Here is a 24,829-nt window from a genome sequence, read left to right on the forward strand (position 1 = left end):
GGCAGGTCAGAATTTGGTGTAAACAACATTCTGCCTTGTATCAATGGAGTGTGGGATATTTTCTTGGCACACTTTGGGTCCCTTAGTACCAATTGAGTATAATTTAAATGCTATGTTTCGAGTGAATCTAGCTAGTGTAATCGAGCTAATCTAACAGTGAATTTAGCTGACAAAGTCAATATAGTGGAATAAAAGCAACAACACCTAGTCTTTTTCACTGCAACTTCAAAGGAAGCAAGACAATGTTGTCGAAACTAATCCTGGATACCTGAGGTAATTTTATGTCACACTCACTGTAAAAAATGATGTGTTGGATTTACTTAAAATACATATGCACCATTTTTGCATCACACTTTTTAAGTAAATCCAACTTGAAGCAAATTTATGTAAAACTAACAAGAAATCCTTTATTATAGGTACTTAAATATATTTGTTTACTCAACATTCTTTACTTAAAAACACAAGCTGAATTTACCAAGTAATAGCAAGTTGTGTTAACTTAACATTTAAGCTAATTTACATTAAAAAAGACAGTAAACTAAGTTGAACAAACTTAAAATTTTAATTAATTTTAGACCTTGAGCTATTGAATAAAACTTACTGTACTGCTCTAGAACATTCAATGTCTTAAAATAAGTACAAAACATACAATAAACACAAAACAAGCATTTTACCTAATTTTTGGACAGCATTTCAACAAAAGGTTTTCACACAATTAGTAAAATCAGTACAAAAATAAAGCATTTTAGGTTTTCTGACAGAGATTGCAATACTACTCTGGAAACAGCAACTTAAATAGTCTAAAACCAAAAATCATGACTGTAGTACTTCTGAAAAAAGTGACAATTTGACCAAAAGAAAGTTACAGTCTCTAAAGGATCGTCCATGAAGCCACCTTTGTGATAATCCTCAGTGTGTGCTGTTCCAGTTCCTTTAGGTCACCATGGCTATCCTAAAGAAAAGCATAGCAAATGTGTATTTACTTACAACATTACGTGGTAGTTTCAGATTGTTTTACAGTGGGAAAAATATAATGTATTTATATAACACAAAATGAGATAGAATGTTTTGAAATAACAAGAAATCACCTTTATATTTAATAAATAAAATAAATGTTAGTTTATCGTTTCATTTCGGTTTTATTTTATTTTACTCTAAACAACTGTCATGGGTGGTTGCAGGCAAACAGACGAAGATGAAGAAGAAGGTGCCAACACAAAGCTTTAATAACAGTAATCCAAATGACAGGCGAACAGGATGCAACACACTTAACTTAGGGGCTGTTTACACAAAACCGTTTTCAACAAAAAATGGAAAACTTTTTTAGAAGTTATGGCCGTTCATTTACACAACAGCATTTTGGTGGCCTGAAAACACAAACTTTTGAAAACAGGTTTCAAAAAGTTTTTGAAAACGATACAATTGTCATCTCCGTATAAACTGCAAAAACACGAATCTGTGAAAACAGTGATAGCACGCACATGCGTATTACGTGTTTAGTCTATCCACCTTATTTTTCAACGCAAAGGTAAGGTGTTTTCTGCAAGTGCTCTGTAAAAGAATGCGTATGTGCAGGCGAGTAGTTTCTTTTCAAAGTGACATTGCCAACTACTTGTCTGGCATACATAACAGTTTTTTTTTTTTTTTGTTTGTTTGTTTTTTTTTGTCATTTTTGCAAACCCGTGTGAATGGGTATAGTTTTATTAACACTGTCATCTGTAGAAAGAAAAAACTTTACGTTTTTAGTACATCGTTGTCGTGTAAATATACCCTTAAACGTGACCGGACAAACACTGAGTGAACAAGAGCAACTTAAATATGTAATGGTGATGAACTAAATGATGAATTGTCCATGGTAACAGATGAGTGGCGAGAAACTAAGACAAAGGAGATGTGACGGATGAAAACAAACTAAAAAGTTTGTGAAAACTGAACATAACTGTGGCAACAACAGGCTAGTAGGACTGTAAAATGTATTAATGTGATTTATGCTAATTTGCAAATAGGTTGTTTTGCTATTAAATGTGTTCTTTTCTTCTCAAATTTGCGTAGGATAATACAAATATATGAAAACTTAGGGGGAAAAAAGTATATAACAGTTACTGTATAGGGCTTATGTCTCTCTTAGTTCATGAAGCTCTCTCCTAACAAGCTGATGATCTGAATCAGGGGTGTTAAATAAGGGAGGCATGCAAAAATGTGCAGAGCAGGGGGTCCCCAAGACCAGGATTAAATACTACTGCCTTATGTATAGCATTCAATGTATTCCAGACACTCACCTGGTAATGCCTGATGAGATTATCAGCATTGTCAGAGATGTACACCATTAAACACTGAATCAACTTCTCTGTGTATTTCCGCAGACAGCATTGGACTGAAAAGTACAAGTACATGAAACAAAAAAGTTGATTTTCATGGTCCTTACACAAGCTTTTATACTGTATCTTAACTGACTGAGAAAAATATGATGCCTTTAAAAGCAGACAAATCACCCAAATATGCCAGGTTCACCTTTTATTTTGGCAAAGCCAATTTGTCAAAAACAATTAATAGTCAAGTGTTAAATTAACAAAATTGTATACCTCCAAAACCAGGATGCACCATATCCTTCTATTGTTGCACCACAAATGTTCGCACTGGAAAGACAGATAGAGAAAAACAACAGTATTAAACAACATAAAAAATGATTAGGCTAGCTTTTTCAATTTTTATTATGTATTATTTTTGGAGCTGTGTGAAAACTCAATGCATTGATGCATATGCATTAGTGCAAACTCGATACTTTTACCTTAAGCAGTCTTCGTGAATACAAACACTGCATAAGCACTCAATACGTTCGATGGAAGCACGCACATTTATAAATATATATAACATTATATAATCGTGTGCAAACCGGTTTCCTGAATCACGTGCAAAACTCGATATAGAAATAGTTGCAAAGTATTCATAAATAACATGTTTCTGATTGTTGAATAATTCATATCAATTAAAAATACAAGTTTAACAAATCCCCAGTGACTACAAATGCAATAAACGAGTGGACATTAAACGACACACTTATATTTTATTTTGTTAATATAAAGCGAAGTTTTAGCTTACCTCCTTTCACCATCGTCACCACATTGCACTTCAGAAAACGTTGCATTGTGCTTCCAGTTTACGAATACACGCCACTAACACAATAAATGAGTGTTAATGAATGTTAAAAAAAAAGTCAAAATCTAATGTTTTACTTTGTTAATATAAAGCTAAGCTTTAGCTTACCTCTTATCTCCGTCTTCACCACATCGAACTTCAGAAAATGTTGTGTTGCGCTTCCGGTTAAGGAATACACCCCACTAACACAATAAACGAGTGTTTATGAATGTTTAAATAGTCAAACTCTAATATTTTATTTAGTTTTCTTTAAAGACAGCTTACCTGACAGAGTACTCGCTGTCTTCACCACATCACGCTTCAAAATGGCTCCAGCTTCGCTCATTGGCTGGATAGAATATTTGCATATCACGCAGCTCACAAATACATAAAATTTTATATTAGGTTTACTTAATTTTAACCAAGCTTTAATGCTGGTTGATGTTACTTACGTTTTTTCATTTACTTTACGAATACACTTATGTTCACCTTTTAATTTACATTTTTGTGTTGCATACACTAGAAAATGTTAAGTAGAGCTTGAAATGTTATGAATATATATATTTTTGAGTTTATTCTATTTATCTTGATAAGTAATAGATGTTGAGCCAACGAATCACTTTTTACAGTGCTGTTTGCTAGCCTGGCCTGTTCTCATCTCCGTTAATACTTCTCACCATTTATTCTGAGAGTATGACCAATTGTTTTCCATATATCCATTTTCTGTGTATCCTTGAAAAGGGGGTTTGACTTGTCAAACAGTATAGTGGATTTTTATGGACCTCAACGATAAACTTCGCCCCAATGAAGTCTGCCATTTTAAATGTGCAAACCCTTAAATTCGGATGGATTCTGATTGGCCTTCAGTGTTTTATTGTTCAACAGCTGGTAAAAAAAAAAATAAAAATTCTGAAAGTGATCCCTACGATATCGTTCCTCTGTATCGTTAGCTGTGGTGTGAACTATATCTTTATCCTTATCATTTTTGGTGTGAACGGACCTTTAGTTTATCATTCAAGACTTACTCAATAATTACTCAGACTGCTATTTGTAGCCTTAAAAATCTAATTGCTACATCTGCTTAGCATCTCTCATGTAAACATCCTTTGTTGTTATCAAAATACTCAAAACGTATGCAAAATCACATATAAATCATATTCTGTTGAAACTGCATGTTTAATAATTAATGTTTCATGTGTAGAAATGTTTCTCTGGGTTAGTTATATAAGGAAGACAGTGCTGGAAGCCACTAATGCTAATCAGATTGCATTACCCTGTTGAAAAACCAGCATGATGGTTAGGTATGTTTTGAAGCATGGCAGCTGGTTTGAGCTGGTTTAAGCTGGTCATTAGTTGGTCCTTAGCTGGTTTAAGATGGTCAAGTGATGGTCCTAAGCAACTAGCTCCAGCTCAGGACCAGCTCAAACCAGCTGCCATTCTTCAAAGCATACCTAACCAGCATATGCTGTTTTTTTTTTTTTTTTTTTTTTTTTTTTTTTTAACAGGGTATTCGGTGAAAAATGAATAGATATTATGATTCTCTCTCTAAAGAAATATGAAGTAAACATGTAGAGATTATGATGCCAATTATGATACCTGTAAATCAAATTTACGTGTTTTTATGAAATTTGTAATTTGGCCATTTTGATTCACTAAATATGTTCGAAATACTACAAAAAATACTACAAAATATAATGTATTTATTTATTAAGAATGAAGCAAAAATGTTATTCATTCAGTAAATTATAGATAAATAATCTGAATAATTGTTGATGTAGCATCATGAAACTTTTTTTTAAGTGTAAAGTTTAAAGTTTTAAAGGGCTTCTCTGACATGAACATACTGTAGTTTCAGCTAGGGAAAGAGGGCAAATATACATGCGAGTATTCGATAACAGTCGTCTGTCAATAACAGTGTGCAGGAACCAAACTGAGTCTTTTTACATTTTGTTTTAGAATAAATCTGAGCCAGTAAACAAAGCACTTTTAAAAGTACATTGCATTTCACAGGTCTCATTTGCATAAAATAACCAGCAGCCTTACCACTTAAACACTTAAGTGGAAAAAAAACTAATGCATCAACATCAATGCTTGGGTCTCTGGGGGTTAAACGTGCATCCATCTAATAAAACCAATAATTGATGCTCATAATTCAACCACCATTCAACCACAAACCTGCTTTCCCCGGCATCGCTCTCACCACAGCTTTCCTCAGAGACAAACTTTCATTGATAGAACATCATTAGCATGTTGTGCATCTCTCTACAGAGCGCCAGACACTTTTTAAGCACGCATTAGCAAGTGTTCTGTGGGCTCCGCGTGTAAAGAGCCTGCTAATTATCTGGTGGAGAGTGAAAGGGGGAATGAGGCATGCGAGAACGAGAGTGAGAGAAAGAGGAGGAGGAGTCTTTCGTCTTCCTTGTCTCGTTCTTTCTTTCTCCACCCACGTTTGCTCATTAACTTGCATCGCTGATGTAGGAAAAACCTCTGGCGTCCCATGAGACATTTGATTGTGAAGCATTAGGAGAAAGAGCTGGAGCAGTGGGAACATAGAGCTGTGATGGCAGCGTCTGCTCCAGCTTCACGGTCCCATGGGATGTGTGATGGCGAAGCATTTAGCCGGGTGCACACTGCGTGATTTTTTTTTTGCTAAAATTTTGTCATCTAAGACAAATGTAAGAAATCTGTACTGAATGTTCCCTTAGTCGTAACATGAAAAAACAGTTTTCTCTGAAGAATGCGAAGTATTCAGGAAAGACTCCACCACAATAATGTACCGTTCACTCCAAGGACAATAACTATAACAATAATGATATCATGATAATGATATGTTAAATAGAGAGAGTAAACTAATGAAGATGGAGAATGGGAGTGGAGATGCTTAGCATTGTCAGCGCTGTCAAAATAAAAGCCTATTTTAAAAAAATATATATATAACAATAAAGATATTGTTTTAAACAGAACATTATTGTGTGATGTGGATGCTAATATAGTTATTGTTAAGTTATCTTTATAGTTATCACTCTTGGTGTGAATGGGCCTTAAAGCTGCATGTATAGCGTGCAGGGTTATTAGAGTAAAACAAAACGTTGTTACGTGAAATAACATAAAATATATAAAAAAATATTTTATCCAAGCTAGTTGCCAACATTGCTTATATTCATTTAGCTAAATATCATACACATTTTACTAAAACTAAAAAATAAATAATTTATAAAAAATAAGACATTTAAAAAAAAAAAAAAAAGTATAAAAATGACAAAAACAGAACAAAATTACTAAAACTTTAACTAAAAATGAAAATCAAGATAAAAAAATATAAAAACAAAAACTAATTCAAAATAAAAACTAGTATCGCAACGGTACCTAAATAACACTGACACTGGGACTTCAAAAAAAAAAAAAAAACTTTTATTTTGACAGCACTGGCAATGCTAGCGCCTGAGCATCTCAGCTCCCATTCTCCATCTTCATTAGTTTACTGTTTCCACTTAACAGTTCTGTCTAATAAATCATTAGACAGAGCATGTTAAACAAAGAAAGTAAACGGTATATGAAAAAGCATAGTAGTGTTTGCTTTTCTATTATTAGTAACAGACAGAGGGCAGAAAGAGGACAGACAGGGTATGAATGTGAAATGAAGAGCTATGACGACAGTTTCTGTCCTACCTTTATCAGAGTTTCAGCAGGTAATTCCTCCTCCTTCCAAAGTGGTCCAGGCCGCTTAGCAGCTGTCGGAGGTGATGAGTTTTAGACAGCTGAGGCCTCCCCTTGTTTCTCCATCTACACATCATGGCCGTAAGCCTGCCAGATGAATTTGTGTCCTCATCAGCGATTCACTGGGCCTTTCTAGGGCTGCAAGATTTTGGAAAACAACTGACATTGCGATATTTTGTTTTTCTGAGATATATATTGTGAATAAAAAATACAAGAATTTTCACCAGATGACTGGAATAGCTATATTTGGAAAGACTGAGTCATTTTAGAGTGGACTGATTTTGTTGAGGAGTGCATCTGCATAGAAAATAACAATAATAATAAAAAAAAGACTGAAAAATTGTATTTTTATTTTATTTATTTTTTTTTTTTTTGTTAACTGCAAAATCTTTTTAAGGCTAAACAATATAAGAAAAGCTTCACTTTAATTAAAAACAAACAAACAAACAAACAAAACAAAACAAGTAAATAAATCAGAATATTGGAGTGCATTTTTCAAGATATTTTTTTTAGTTTTTCTACTTCAACATTTCACTTAATTTAATGTATTTCTTGCTGTTTCCTGCCATAATTATTTGTGAAATTTGTTAGTAATTTCAGACAGAAAATTGTTTTAAAGTAAACACTTTTTTTTTTCACCAATGTTTTAAAAAAAACTTTATATGCGAGTTTTTATACACTGCAAAAAAAATGCTTTTCTTAGTATTTTTGTCTTGTTTCCAGTCCAAATATCTAAACATTCTTAAATACAGAAGCTTTTACTAGATAAGTAAAACGATATAAGATATTTTTTCTTGTTTTCTGGGGAAAATAAATAAATAAATAAATAAAATCATAATGAAGTGAGATTTTGCTTAAAACAAGCAAAATTATCTGCCGATGCGGTAAGAAAAATAATCTTGTTTCTGTTTGAGACAGTTTGGGACTTGTTTCTGTTTTTTTACTGTTTTTGACCAGTTTAAAATGATTATAAAATAGGCTAATAATTTTATTGTGATTATTATTAAAAATATATATATTAAACAAAATAAGAAATATCATGTTACAACCAAGTGTGCCACGAGTCCTGAAAAGTGAAGCCAAAGGTGGCTGGAAGCAGTATAGGTCATAAACCCCGCCCTTTCAATGTATTCCAATGGGACGTGAGACAAATATTTTTTTTCCAAAGACACTTTCTGTCATTTTAGGCAGTTTTTATCGCACTGGTGTTAGTTCAAGTGTTCGTTCTTTAAAAAAGTTTGGTTTTAGTTAGTTATCTGATGCTATAAAAAACGGGGGTGTGACGTCATGATTGACAGCTGAGATTGCAGCTTCACTGAGTGAAGTAGTCACTGAGGCGCCAATGGACTTTTTTCTGGATCTTCGTGAGGTGATTGGAGCTTTAACTTTAATTTCTACATTTCCATAACTGTTTATTTCACACCGTCATAATCAGTTGTGACGGTGAGTTTTGGCGGGACACTGATATTGCGGCTCCACTTCGCGCAGACTCGAGACTGAAGATGTCAGCGCCATATTGGCAATTGAAAAAAAAAAAGAGCGAAGGTGCGTCATCCATCTTTTTTTTTTTTTTTTTTTTTTTTTACAGTCTATGGTAATAACACCATTGCACTATAAAGTAAAAAGATTAATAAAATACATTTTTCTTTCTTGCAAAATTGCAATACTAATATTTCTTAATTTCTTACAAAAACTAACCCCTTCAGCTTTAAATTTGATGGGTTATATATATATATATTATATATATATATATATACTGCCGAATTCAACACGGTGTTCATTTACATGCATGCAGCTCATGATATCAAATGTGTTTCAGGCTTCACCAGTAGCGTAAATATTTATTTAATTAAATCACAGCCTGAGCGATTTGAAAATTGCACTATGCAATATTGCCATATTGATTTTATTTTGACGCAGCCATAGGCTTCACTTTTGGATGGGATCTAATACATTTGATCTCCCATGTCAAAAGACTCTGTGTTAAATGTGCTTAAATTTGGTTTTACAAACCGAAAGAACTAGCACATTGGCGCTCACTGCCTGGGAGGTTTGGCAGAGCAAAGGCCTGGCGGACGTCTGCTACGCCCGTGCCAGCTTTTAACAACCTCTGCTCAAACTCCTACCATGGCCACGCAGGAAACCATCGTCAAGTTGAGTGAGCTCACCTGTTTTCAGTTAATTACAATTACATCTCTGCTTTGCGAATGCAGTAGAACTGATGCTGGCTCCTTAATGCACATATGGGGAGCATCAATCAGGGAGAACTGCAAAAATCGACACACCTGCTGCTGTTGACTTCATCGCACTGGGTTGGATGGCTGCGTTGGGTGCGCCAGTCTGACAGACAGAGACCCAGGGGACGTACTTCCCGGCAAGGTGATTAGCCAGTTTATAATTGCTCAATATGCCACCTGTATGACAGATAATATGGCTAATTTATTGATGTAGTTAAATCAAATTCGCATTTTGTCTGTTGAGTTCAATGAGTTAATTTACAGAATAACATATGCATAAGGGTGATTTAATGCAAGACAGAAGGCATCGTGCAACATATCGAACAAGGATGTTAATTAAACGTCTGCCATCTCGTTTGAAAATGTGACAGCAGTGTCAACACTGAGATTTATGTCAACTGTGATGCAATTGGTAAGACTAAACACTGGCTCAAACACTGACACTTTTTCATAGAGGTCTCTATTGAGCCAATAGGTGAGACTACTTTTTCCTTTATATTAAAGTTTGAGACCCATATGTTAATGTTCCCACAAGCTGTTTTCAAAATATTAAAACTATAATAGTACATAAATAATATCAAATAATGTTCTGCACATTTACTTCTGCTTTTGAACTACTCCAGCTGACTCGGAAGGATTTTTTTCCGAATAAACGTTTAGCGCATCAAAATGTTTACCGATATAGCTGATTGAAATGGCAATTATCGATAAACTTATACAAATGTCGACACAATATTTTTCCGTTTAACTGTAGCACATAAATTCGATGTCAATACTTCAAATGTCGTGAAAAACTTGTTTGGAAACACTTTTTGTCGAGGGCTTTTGCGCAAATAAATCTGGTGTCACATGACAGAATTAGCCTATATGCAGTGTCCTCGTTCATGGTGTTGCTTCAGTTACCATTTCTCTGTAGATGCATTAAATCTATATTCATATTATTAAATTGTGTATGTATATGTAAGCAATAAGGTACAAGAGGCTGTGCTGAAACTTTCATTAAGTAAAATCACTAAAAGCCTTCCTTCCACCGGAAAAAAATAGTCCCTGACCTTGAACAGCAACAGAAGTTATATTATTATGCCATTAGATGGCAGCAAAGCCTGTCTTTATGAGTGAGTCAGTCAGTAGCAAAGACTTTTATATTGAAAAGACTGAATTGTTGTGAACACGGAACAAGCCAGAACTGACAAATGCTTTGACTAGCACTGTCAGTCATGGAAAACCCTTAACTGTTAAAAGGACAAGATATTGCAGAAGACATTTAAACAGATTTTTTTTATTATGAACATAGGACTCACCTGAAAGAAAATGCTAAATCTGAATGGAGGTAATAAACTCGCTCACTCGATCTCTTTCTCACAATACTTTTCTACATAATACAGTAAGCTTCAATGAACAATATCAATTGAGAACAAACAGTTTACGTTGCTAAGAGTGGTTGCTAAGGGTGTTGTGTAGTGATACACAGAACTGTTGGGTGAAGCGTTCATAGCCGTGTTTTTATTATGAATACCAATTTACTATTAAGAATAAGAAGTGTTACTTCTCAAACATCATTCATCCTTATTTTTGTAATTTTGTCTAATATGTTTTTTTTTTATTATTATTACAGATCTTAATTTGATGTTCCTTTTATTTTAAAATTTAAGTTAAAATTTATTTGTTTTGTTTTGAAGATGAAAAAGTCAAATTTCATTCTGTACACATGAAATGTTGTGCTGCTTTAAAATTTTAAGTTTAGTCAACTTAAAATGTGAAGTTGTATTTAGCAACAACTTGGATATTTGAGTTATATTAAGTTAAATCCGGGAAAGTTATTCTGACGCTATATTATTATTATTTTTTTAAATTGTAATAGCTAATTGCAACAATGCTGCTGGAGTTTCCAATTCTGACAAAAGAAGTGTAAAATACATAACGTTACTTCTGTACCTGAATAAATAAATGTCATAAATTCACGATTTCATGGTCAGAAGCTAGCTATACTTGACAAATGAAAATCACAAACACAAACGACTCAAACAAAACTTATGCAACAATGTGTTTTTTTAATGGATAACATCATTACACACACCATTTTATCGGTAAAAGGCAAATGGGTGGAAATAGACTGGAGACAGCAAATGTCACATTCACTTTGTCGATAACAAAACCCTGCAAAAAGTGGATGGAAACTTGGCTATTGAGAGTATTGTTGGCTATTATATGATACAATTCTTGTGATGTTCCTCATTTGTAAGTCATCTGCCAAATGACTTAATGTAGACTGTAAAAAATGACTGTGATTTTAACGGTAAAAGACTGTAAAAATGCTACGGTGAAAAACAGTTAATTGGTTTACAGAAAGTTTCCCTACTATATACGGTGATAACCGTAAAAGATCTAATGGTACATTTAATGTAATTTTATGGTAAAATACTGTTAAATTTACAGTCATTGTATAATTTACAGTGGAAAAACCACAAATTGACATTCCCACAATTCCCTGCGTGAACACTTCACATTTGATGTGAAATATCTGTTTCTTCTTCTAAATTAATGTTTATTGAATTTTTAAAATTTCATGTGTGTTACCATGATGGTGTTTAGTGTTTGTGTAAATGACACTGTGTGCACCTTCTATATATTAGTATTGTTCTTCTCAGCTTGTGGAAAAGCTGCTTGTGATGAACTTTGATTCATCATGTGACTCTTATCACCACTCTTATCTTATCATCTCAAGGTACAAAACAGATATTAGTTAGACAGTAAACTAAGTGCTATCCCATAAAACCTAAAACGTTGCTATTGTATTTTTTACGGTAAAATTCTGGCAACCACAGTTGCCGTTTTCTTACCATAAATTTTACAGGGATTTTTTTTTTTTTTTTTTTTTTTTTACAGTGTAATGTAAATGGTTGATCAGTTAGACTACTGGCAGCCAGGGCAAAGGTCGACCATGTCAAAGCTAAACCACTGGAGATGCACCAGCTACAATATGTCAAAAACCAACCCGACCACCTCATGCTTGCATGACCTGGTTTTTCCAGCAGGAATTCCCAGATAAGTGTCTTATCTGCTCTGAATTTTGACTAACATCCACCTGCAGCAAGTTTTCTCAGCTCAGTGGGAAATGTAGCAAGTGAGAAGGCATTGCTGACTGCAGCATTTGTCAATTACTGAACGAAAAAAAAAATGATTGCAAAGTCACCCCGAGGCCCTAACGATGGGAGGGCTGAAGTAGACCAGTCTGCATAGAAAAACAGCCTCTCAAAGTGTTACGGAGATGAAAGGAGAAGAGACTGCAAGAGAAGAAAACAACAGAGTGAAGAGACACACGGCTCTTCAACAGAGGACATTGATGCAGCGGACAGTGCAAGTGTCAGAACAATAAAACAATGAGCAAGTTAAGCCTTTTTAAAGCCTGTCTGGGAAAGCTGGAATTAAAAAAAGTATGCAACGTGTTAAATTAAGACTTTCCTTTAAATGCGATTACTTAAACCGTGTTCTAACCAGACTAGCGATGGGAAGATCAGATCATTTTTCTGACTTGGATCTTTGAATCTCATTCAGCAAAATGAACGAATCTTCATTCACGTCATTCATTTTGTTTTGTTAATTTGTAAACGGCCCCTAATTCAGGGTCTTTGAGTCTTCCTTGCTACGTGACAGCTGCTCTGAGATTGTACAGGAAATAGAAATTATTAGTTCACTTCCCGAGTTTTCTGGTCCGAGTCGTTAATTTTTTTGTCTTGTGACAGCTTAAATTGGCTCTGTACAGGAAACAGTACAGGAAGCAGAAATGGGCAAAGATTCACTAAAGCATTGTAAGCCTAAGTAGATCGTATAACCATTGCCAACTATGCTTTTAAAAAACGCAGCCAGCCTCCAGAGTCTCTCCTCCAATCCAAGCTATTCTTTTGTCATGTGACCACTACTCATCTCTGTATGTAATGTTGCATACAGGGAATAAAACTAACTTTTTTTCCACACCTGCCAATGGCTGGTGAGTTAAGAAAATTTACCGGCCATAAATATGTTTTGCTGGCCATTAAACTATTTTTGCAAAAACAGACGATTTTAGATACCAGTGAAAATTCACTTTTCAGATACAGAAATTTTAAGTTATTCAGGCAAGAGCAGTGAGTGATTTTGTCTTTGTTGTTTGATTAACATAAAAAAAACACAGATGGCAGCAGGATTATTAGGACGCTGTCGCTTTAAGATTGAATGCACGGATCCAATATAAATGATACACAACACATACGTTCTCAACTGTTTACGTTCCCTTAAGACATAACTGACAATGTTTAGCAGAGACGAGCATGTTTTGACATAATTTGGTATGAATTTGTCCGTTCAAGGTATCGGCCGATAAATGTTCATTTTTAATGTTATCATTATCGGCCTGATAAGAAAATTTGTCCGATATATTAAAGCAGATAAATAATGGATTATTTCCTTTTCTTTAGCTCAGACAGTGTCCACCATTATGGTTTTGAATTGCTTGAAATATGATTGAAATCATTTCAAAAGTGCAACATACAGCGCAAGTCTGTCATATAGACAACATAATATTATAATGAAAACATTATAATTGTGTGCTTGGGACATGGTCTTTAATGGTGAGACTTGTTTTTGTAATTAGGCTCTCAAAAATGTTATAATTAAATTTAAATTTAGATTTATCAGCCAATATGTCAGTTATCTGCTTTCAGATATAAACAATTATCAGTTATCGGTATTGGTCAAAATTTTCATATCGGTGCATCCCTATGTTAAACAGAGTATTCAGTATTCACTCATTTCTGTATCCAGTAAAGAATATGAGGCTGTCATATCACGTGACAAATGAACGAAAGAGACTCGGACCAGAGAAGAGACTCGGGAAGGTAAACAATAAATTCTGTTTTCTGTACAGAGCCTATGTTGTGCAAAAAGATGCATAAAATGAACAAATCGCTCTCTGAAACAAATCTTTATTCCTGAGTGATATAAAAGATTTGTTCAGTCTCTACAAGTGCACTGAACTCGCAACAACATGGATAAGTAAATATTACACAATTTTAACATTATTAAAAATACATACTGAGTGGCTAAAACAATTTTCTCATAGAATACACTTGTTTGTTCACACTAAGTTCACAGTATGAACATTTCCTTTAATATATTTTCAAGATCTGAGATGAATTCAGTTGTCACTTTTGGTATGGCTATAAAGGTCATGCAAAATGAATAGGGATGCACAATATATCGGCCATCATATCGGTATCGGCCGATATATGTTCATTTTTAAAGTTAGCGTTATTGGCAGGATAAGAAAATTTGTCCGATAAATAATGACTTGTTTCCTTCAGCTGAGACACTTCAGATATGCACTGTTTGCCATGATGGTTTTTAATTGCTTGAACTATGATTGGAATAACTTCAAAAAGAAAAATACAGTTAAGTTCTTAACATGTGCAGCGCAAGTCTGACATAGAGGCTACATAAAATTATAATGAGAACATTATAATTGTGGGCTTTGGACATGGCTTTAAATTGTGAGACTTTTGTTTTTGTAATCAGAAATTATATATAAAAAAATAAATAAATTATATCTCAAATTATATAAACATTTGGATTTAGATTTATCGGCCAATATATATTTTATCAGCTTTCAAATATAAAGAATTATCGGTATCGGGCAAAATTATTATATCAGTGCATCCCTAAAAATTACACTCACGTTAGATGATTTTAAATTTTAAATAAAAAAAACAATCAGTACCTGAAATTATCATTGTAATACTTTGTGTGTTGTTGTTCCAGCTGTGACGCCACGTATCGCTGTCACAGCTGGTTAGGTCGAAAACACTCGCTGCTGTTTTGGACGGGCCCAAGACTGAATCTCTGGCATAGGGAAATCTTAATGAAACCAGAATGTTTTTGAACTTTTCTGGCCACAGACACTAACAGAAAATGATTTGAGATGAGATTCACAGCGAGACCCTCGGTGTCAAGGGCACCGTACAACAAGACATCTCATTTCCATGCCATGCCCTGCATGTTTGTTACTCTAACCTTGATTTGATGAGTTCTGTATAGCACAATATGCCATCTCTGTGAAATATATCCACCGTTGAACTCTGATAATGTACTTCTTTTGTTGAATTTAACCAGTAAAGACCTTGCAATTAAAATCAGATTATCTAATATGGTCATGTAACCTGCAGGGGTTTCAACATATGCACTTAACCAAAGAATAACCCTCTGAAAGGACCCACCAGGCTGACACAAGCGGACCGCAATGGAAAAGACTGAATGAAATATGACTACTATATTGAGCCCTGCTTAAATATCTCTGTCCCTGCTTGTCAGATTAAGATGGACGACGGGGACTGTTATGTGACATGGTAATGCATCAGGAAAGAATATATGACTCCTGCGCTCTCTGGCACAGGACCGCATTATAGTTTCGCCAAATTCCATGTGTTCTGTCATCTTCTCGCTGCAGTGCGGTGAAAAATTACTGCATCTTAAGTGCAGTCGTTGGCTTTTTTAGATCTTGGCAGCGTTTATAATCAGAACTAAACATACATCATGGTGGTGGGAGAATAGCAACTGATCTTTTTTCCTTTCTACTTTTTGGCTTGTATTTATTTTTGTGAAATATAACGACCTCACGCCCAAGCTCAAACAATATCTAAAGACAAATTATTTTGGGATTATTAGGACGTCAAACTTAAACCCAAAGTATGTCACATTGTAACAATAATAGCTGAGAACTGCAAACACAATTGAGCCATGTTCCCATTTAGATCTTGAGGTACATTTCAGTACTCAAACGTGGCTTTTTCATATATACAAAAATCATATATATATACATATATATATATACTGTATATGTCTTGATTTACTGTAGAAATGTCTTAAAGCAAGATGAATGTAAATTAAATTTTACATTTTATAATTATAAAAATAAAGCATAAAAAGCAGAATATACTCTATATTCTTATCTTATTTACAATTACAATCTTGTAAAAAAGGATGCTTGAATATTTTACAGTAAATCAAGACAAAAAGACTGAAATTGAAAATACTGAAACTTATTTTATTCACTAACTTTAATCAAAGAATACTGGTTAAGAAAATTATTTTTAGTTATAAATACAGTAGTCAACATTTGAAACTTTCATCAAAGTTGTCCTAAAACCTTCTTCCTAGGACAACTTTGATGAACTTTTTTGATCCACTTCAAATGTTGACTACTATATATAAAATGAATAAAACAGGCACAGATGAGTTAACCGTTTCTCATTGATGGGAAAGGTTTGGTTTAATAATGAAATCTCTTACTTTGGATTGCAGGCTGTGGCATGTTGGCACATCTGAGCTCAGTTTGTGATGTTGATTTCTTTTGCAAAATTAGACATACTAAAGATATCTCCTTTTTCCATTCCTATGGTAACTGTAGAAACTTAATTTATGCAACATTTTTTTCCACAACTAACGTTTAATATTAAAAGACAGCTTAAAGGGGACACTGGGGTGGCAGACTCAGCTCGACTTTAACTTACATACACTGATATTCTCAGTATGAATGTGGTGATCAGCATGACGCGAGCATTAGCTCTCTGCGGTGTTTCATTACGTGCTGCTCTGACACTCATCTCTCATCTGCTAACGTATCCCAGGGGGTTGTACTCCTCGGATGCTTTTCCACACACAGGCCTAAATTTCCCCCCCAACATTCATTTGTTTCTGAGAACTGTACTTAACTGGTGGTGATGTAGCTTACGAGAGTTAATGGGGTGCAAAACTAGAGCTATTGCTTTTTGAATCAACCCAGTAGATGCTCCGCAAGAACATTTTTCAGACAATGCGTGCTTAAGTTGGCAGATTTGCAGCAGCTCTGCATCTACATTTTTGCTCTGTTCTAACATCTAAACAGCTGCCTTGCTGTCTACTGCCAGCTGTCTTCAAAGGCAACGACTAAAATAGAGCCTCATTAGTGACCAATTTGGAATGCTTTAAAGGTATAGTTCACCCAAAAATGAAAATTCTGTCATTTACGCACCCACAAGTTGTTCCAAACCTGTATGAATTTCTTTCTTCTGCTCAACACAAAAGAAGATATTTTGAAGAATGTTAGTAACCAAACAGTTGATGGGCCTCATTGAGTAAATGATGACAGAATTTCCATTTTTGGGTGTTCTATCCCTTTAAGTGTGCCAAAATTCTAAGAATGATGTCATTTTACTCTTATTCCTAGACTTAAGGATAAGTGTGATTCATAAAAGTTCCTATGTGTTAAGAATAGGTCTCGTCTCCTGAAATATTTAAGAGCGCTGGAGAGGTATACTAACCTAGTTAGAAGTAACAAGATGGCAGCAGAGAGAAGGAGACCACACACTTTCCAATGAAGATATAATGTATTGGAGTTATATGATGAGTTGATAAAATTATATAAGCTTGATCATCAAGGTATTCATTTTGTAACTGACCTGAAAATTCTCTCATTAATTACTCACCCTTATGTCGTTCCAAACCTGCTCAGCGTATAAAGTGATCGAGTTTCTTCAGAAAATTTGGATTAAACCGCTCAATTCATATGGATTAGTTTTATGATCTCTTTATGAATTTTTTGAAGCGTCAAAGTGGTAGTTGCGTAGCTGTCTATGGAGGGACAGAAAGCTCTCAGATTTCATCAAAAAGATCTTCATGTTCTAAAGATGAACAAAAGTCTTACGGGTTTGGAACAGCATGAGGGTGAGTAATTAATGACAGAATTGTCCCTTTAATATCTTCTCCCACTCTACAAATCAATGCTCTAACTGCATAAATGAGAAATATACTTTTTTTTTTTTTTTTTTTTTTTTTGTGAATGGAAAAAAAAAAAAAAATGCAGCAGTGCACCGGTGATGACTTGGATCCATTAGTCCACAGTAAGTAGGATCTTAAAGAGCACTATTGCAGCACTAACCACACTAAACATAGTAAGACAGTTCATTGACTTCCCAACTGATCTTCAAGCCACGAGGCAAAAGCAAGCAATTTTTATGAGGACTGCCAGCTTCCCTGGAGTTGTTGGAGCTATTGATGGAATATATATATATATATATATATATATATATGAAAATGTTTCCACAGCATCAAAACTTATTTGTAATAATTTTACACAATGCAAAGCCATTTTTTTCAGTAATAAAATAAATGTTTCAGTGTCCTAATTATGCTTCCATGATACCCTTACAGGCTCACTATTGGCTGGTTCAGATGTTGAGGGCAGCCATTTTTAGGTTGGCATTATTGTAGCCCTTAGTTCGCAACACTTATGTGCCGCCTCAGTTAGCACCTAAGAGTCAGTCTTAGACTTTGCTAAAAGTTGCTGTTAGCTTCTTTATAGATAGCTTCTACTCTTAAACAAGTCCTACTTTTTACTAAGATTTTTTTTACATTTAGGCTCTGTTTACACATGGTATTAAGATGCGTTTTGGACGATCGGATCACAAGTAGATGAGGGAGACACATTCCCGTTTACACCTGATGTTTTAATCCGTCTCTTTTGTCCACTTTCATCCACTTCTGTCCCCCACTTCGAAGGGAGGGTCTATAGGCGGGTAAATGTATGGTTTTTTTTTCAGATCTTTCAATCTAATTGATAAGATAAGCTCACACAATTTACATATGAATGTACCCGGAGACGACAGAAAACAAACGGAGAGCATCAGCTTTCGTTTAAGCAAGACCACGCTGGACACGGTGAGTGTGTGTTAGAAATCAGGAATGGTGAAACAACATTGTGCTTGGTACATTTTTTGTCTTCAAACCAAACATGGGTCTTCGGCCAACAAAGTTTAAATCCCATCTGGCTAGCACACTTCCCATAATGTTTACGCATCAGGTCAGTAGGCAGAGAGTAGGTGGTCTTTTGCGCTGTTCGAACACGAAAGCTAGTCCACTTTCGACCACTTCCAACTACCTCTGGAAGTGGTCAAAAGTGGACTAGCTCAAAACGTATTACACCATTTACACCTGTATTTAGCGTCGTCCACTTCAGATCCGATTCAATCCACTTCTGATCCGATCGTCCAAAACACATCTTAGTACCAGGTGTAAACAGTCAAAGCTTAAGCCTATTCTTAAGATAATTTTTGATATGTTTTATACATATAGTCCATAGTCTTTCCATATGTTTTATAATAGGTGAACCACAGTCAACACAATGCAACAATTCACCACATAGGTTATAAACAGTGAATCAAAATGTGGTGCTGAGAAAACCCTTTTTCTGGTCATGATTTCTAAATTTCTCAAGTTTTTTTGGAATATGGATATGGCAGATATCCTTCATCCTCCACAAGCTGAACTATGACACAAAAGCTTCCCTCGCCATCTCAAGTTGATATAAGTTTTGTTTGTCCAAATGATTTTTTTTACTGGTTTTGAAAATTCGAGGAAGGAAAAGGATAGTTTGCCTCTCATTTGGTTAAGATGTTTATGCAATGCTCTAGTTGCCAGCAGCAGTGATGGCTGGCATTAGAGAATAAGAAATGTGCATGAATGCTTTCCCAGAGGAAGAGATTGGCTGCCATATCCCTGTTGATAAGATTAATGGGGCGTGAGATGCATCAGAGTGAGTTTATGGAACTCCTTCCGAACACCTAATGAGACGGCTACGTCTGAAAAAGCTTTTAGTGCTCCTGAGCTCTGGGTTGTGACCTCTGCAAAAGAAGAGTCACGTTTTTGTGTTTTGGCACAGGATCTCAGCATCTGGGGGTCAATAATGAATTGGCTTCTCTGAACATACAGGCAGCTATGACAGTCGACATTAAGCCTCTAAAAGCATTGTGTGCACATCCAACAACTGAAAAAGGCTGCTTTGTTGGATCTGAAGGTCACTTCTTTTGAAAGGAAGCATAGGTTTGAAAAATTATGTTTGTTTTTGCTGTGAGGTGGTTTCAGCCACTGATTGCACAAAGTGGAAGGAACTCCTCAATCTGGCAAACTTTAATCTGATTGGCTGATATACAGTTTTTCAGTCAGCCAAGAAACAAAAATTGTGTTTACAAGCTACTGGGCTGATAAAATTGAGCACTTTTGTGAAAGATTTATCAGGTTACTGCCATCAGACTCTTGAAAGATACATAGTTTGTGTCACCTCATGCAGAACTGTATAAATACGAAAATAATAATGGTTATTATTCATGTTTTATATATTATACAAATAATTAAATATTATACAAATCCTATTATAATATAACAAATATATATATATATATATAAAATATTTAATAATTACCTAATATTTACCATTCAAAACTTTGGGGTCTGTAAGATTTTTCATGTTTTTCTAAGTTGTCTCTTATGCTCACCAAGGCTGAACATTTTGGTAACACTTTCATGAAGACCATGCTTATAATGAATTATAGCTCCATTTATACTTATTCATAAGCAAGTATTACCATTTTATAAACATATTTATAAAGACTCGTCAAGACCTATACCGCATTATATTTACATTATTTTTATAATTACTTATAAGTCATGCATTGTCCTTTTCAATGCACATGTTCATAATCCATTATACACTGATTTATAAGTATTATTTAGTCGTATGGTTCCATGAATGTATTTATAAAGATGCAACCTGCATTGTTATAATGTTATTATATTATAGTTAGAATGACTTTTTATTCACATTTATTTCTGTCAAATTAGTGAATATATTGTTAATAGCTGTGTTGTGTTATTATAAATACTTATTGTAAGTAATAATACAGTTACTAATCTCTATAAATGCATCATTGATGGCTTTAAGTAAAGTGAATATATAGGATAATGAAGATGTGCTCATTATACATTTTAAGTTGCTTACTTGTAAATGTAACTAATGAATAATAATTCCTGTAATAAAACAATAAATAAATAAAAAAACAGAAATCATTTATGTAGTTGGAAAAATGTTTTTTTTTTTTTTTTTGTTAATGTTACTAGTAAAACACTGCAACAATATTTTTAAAGTATAATTCCAAACTGCTATAAGCAATACCATGCATATGGTTTAACAAATCAAAATTACTATTCATGACCTCTAATGCAAACATTAGCCATTAAAGACATAATAACTAATTGGTACAGCAAACAAATGTTTCTCGAACTATTTTATATAAGATCATTTATAATTTATACAGTGTATAATGGATAATGAGCATGCACACTGAAAAAAACAAAACAAATGTGTGGCTTATAAGTAATTATAAAAATAATATAAATGTATCTATAACTGTTCTTATAATGTAGTATAGGTCTTAATGAGTCTTTATAAATATATTTATGGAATAGTAATGCTTACTTATAAATAAGTATAAATGGGTCTATAAATCATTATAAGCATGGTCTTCATAGAAAGTGTTGCCAATATATTTTTTTTTTTTTTTTAATCAAAATACAGTAAAAACTCTAATACTGTGAAATAATATTACCATTTAATATAACTGTCTGTTTATATATATATATATATATATATATATATATATTAAAATTCAAATTTAAAATTATTCCTGTGATGCATAGCTGAATTTTTAGCATCATTACTCAGCATTATTTCAGCATCATTGGTGTTTAAGATACATTCTTATTATCAATATCATCAATGTTGAAAACAGTTGTGCTGCATAATATTTTTGTGCAAATATATATATATATATATATACTTTGCTGAACCAAAGTATTAATTTCTTAAAAAAAAATACAAATAAATCTTACTGACCCAAAACTGTTGAATGGTAGTGTATGTAATTATATTTTACAGGGGACCTATTATGCCCCTTTTCATAAGATGTAATATAAGTCTCAGGTGTCCCCAGAATGTGTCTGTGAAGTTTCAGATAAAAATACCCCACATATAATTAAATTATAGCTTGTCATATTTGCTACTATTTGGGTGTGAGCAAAAACACGTCGTTTTTGTGTGTGTCCCTTTAAATGCAAATGAGCTGCTGCTCCCGGCCCTCTTTCCAGAAGAGGGCGGAGCTTTAACAGCTCACGCTTCGGTTGCTCAACAACAACAAAGCTGGAGAATCTCACGCAGCCAAAATGAGGATTGTCAGTAACTGTGTTCATTGTTCAAACCGGAGTCGGACACTGATGGAGAGACTCAGGAAGAAGTTACAACTTTTAGAATGAAACTGGTCGTTTCTGAATGGTTAGTGGATAAATTTATGTAGTTGCTGTGGAGTTGATTCAACTCATCGACTAGGATGTGCCGTCATGTTAATCTTTTGTTCAAAACCCGTATGGACGCCCTCTATACGTAGCGTACCTGTTTGCCAAACAGAGCCATACGCACCAGGCTAACGTTTGTGATTGCTATCAATTGCTGTGAATGGTGTAATATTTTTTTCCAAAATATTGCTCAGACAGAAACGCTTCTTTTTTCGAGCTTGCCAGGGTCAACTTGCAAGCTATCCAAGCTAACGAGACTCTAAATAGTGTTCTGTGCTCGACTGTGCAGCCAACAACAGAACAGTTAGTATGCTTTACTTAAAACTTTTTCCATGGCGTTAGAACTGGTAAACTGTTTTCATTTGCGAAAACAAAATGGCAGCACCATGGGTGGAAACGTGCAGATTAAGGGGCGGTAATAGTATAATAAGATCCCCTTCCTACGTCACAAGGGGAGCGAAATCTGAGCAGCTCGTTTTTTTCACATGCTTGCAGAGAAAGGCTTGCCAAAACAAAGTTACTGGGTTGTCCTTTTTCACATTTTCTGGGTTAATAGATGCACTGGGGACCCGATTATAGCACTTAAACATGGAAAAAGTTAGATTTTCATGATATGTCCCCTTTGAAAGTAATCTGTGTGCATTATATTTAGATAAATAAATGTTTTCTCTTTTGTGCCATTATTTGAATTCATCTTTCCAACTGTATTATCTACTATTTCAGATAAATAAAATCAAGAAAAATCTATAGTTGATCACTTTATATGTCAGTCAGGCAGTCTCTTCCAGTGGGCGATTCATGGAATGTTGAGAATCACTGATTTGGAACTTTTACAACTACAGGAATTCTCTTTAAGCAATTACCAAAGCCTCCAGCGTGGGCCCGGACACATGCTGCTGTTCCATGTGAGGTAAGATCACTGACGGTCTACTGTTTAGTCAAACAAAAGACACAGCAATCAATAGGCAGGAGCACACTGAGATGATCGAACGCAGGCTCAACACCTTCTCACATACACACCTCAGACGATCATTACAGGAGCTGATGTCAGTATTGATTACCTCCTCTGTGTCATCAAGTGAATACTATTGCCATTCCTCCTGCCCTGACTTTCTTTCCACCAAAATAGAAACCACTCTACCTTTCTATTTGGCTGTGAACAGTCTGAAATGGTATTACACACGTGATATTTTCACTCATGCTCAGACATAGTTAAAAGAGGCCTTACTGGTGGTATTTGAAGCAGAAAAGCAAATGTCAAGACATTGGAGGAATAACAACCATTATAACTGGTGAAGTTTTCTCCATTTTTATAAATCCATAAATTCATAGTTAACATTTAAGCATTTTGCAGGCACTTGTATGCAAATCAACTTACAATGTAGAGCTGTATGATTAATCATTTAAAGATTGTGATTTAAACATTATCCCTTATTTTCTTAATTACAATGATTCGGCTCTGTCTATTAAACCTTAAATAAGTACCATCACAGTGGAACATTCAAATCTGTGTTGGTGCTGCTGCTGAGCCAGAGAGAGCAGTTGAAACAGCTTCACAAACAGTCTTTTCAACCACACAGTATCATTATTTCTGTCTTACAAAAAGTTAAATTATCACAGAATACTGAGATAAAAGTTTATAGTTCGGATATAAACATTAGCCACTTTTTCCACTGTCGGTCTAGTGCGAGCCAGGGCTTTCAACGGGCCGGGCTGGGCTAATAGCCTTGGGCCTGTAGCACCGAGCCCAAAACCAGGCCGTGTTTCCACCGTCAGGCCAGAAGCTCTGCAGCGCTTCACTAAAACCCACCCGTAACACGCCTCTCTGGAACAATGTCACACAAACCCATCATTTCACCAACAAATGTAAGTTTTATCAGAAAAGTCTGTTCAGTCGCGTTTCTGTTTATTTGTAGTCACAGGACAGTATGTTTACATCACATTTAGAAAGAATGATAATTTCTACAAAATTTCCACCAAAAATACGACCTGAGGAGTTTTACCACTCTCTCCAGTGACAGTCCCAACAGTCAGTGAAACAGAGGAAGCTCCCGAAAAACCGGAGTTGCTTTATTTTATGATATGCGGAGCTGAATATGGATATCAGACAGTCTGGTATAAAGAGACGAGACACAAGTTACTGACAAATAAAAATACATGATTGTGATAGCCTATATGATTTGTCTGATTTCTTCAAGAGGTCATATTTACCACGTTTACTATGGTAATGGTTAGCAAGCATAGTCTTTTGCATCACATATAAATATTTCTGTCTTATACGGTGATCAGAATCCACATCGGATCACAAACAGAAGACACTCGCTGCTGTCTGAAAGTGAGTTTTGAGCTAAATTTTAAAAGACTTTAATGCTTGATGTTAGCTGGTAACCTATATGAAATCATCCGCGGTGCTGCTGTCTCCAGACTCAGATAAACTCTGCCTTTCTTTGGAACCACACCCTCAAGCCCGAGCTGGCCCGCTTTGGACCAAGGTATTCGGCGGGCCAAAAAACCCTTGCTGTTGGCCCTGAGGATGCCCCGACAAGGTA

General features: G+C 34.8%; 1 long non-coding RNA gene across 1 annotated transcript; it reads right to left on the reverse strand.

The window, feature by feature from the left end:
- Nucleotides 1-543: 543 nt before the first annotated feature.
- Nucleotides 544-3,077, reverse strand: LOC127514501 (uncharacterized). The gene is made up of 3 exons (XR_007930656.1): nucleotides 2,583-3,077; nucleotides 2,280-2,374; nucleotides 544-952 (listed from the first exon to the last, which is right to left on the reverse strand). It is a non-coding gene; the product is annotated as an uncharacterized LOC127514501 (long non-coding RNA).
- Between the last annotated feature and the right edge of the window lie 21,752 nt (nucleotides 3,078-24,829).

Source organism: Ctenopharyngodon idella, chromosome 1 (genome assembly GCF_019924925.1).
Source record: "Ctenopharyngodon idella isolate HZGC_01 chromosome 1, HZGC01, whole genome shotgun sequence".
In the NCBI taxonomy this organism is placed as follows: Eukaryota; Metazoa; Chordata; class Actinopteri; order Cypriniformes; family Xenocyprididae; genus Ctenopharyngodon; species Ctenopharyngodon idella.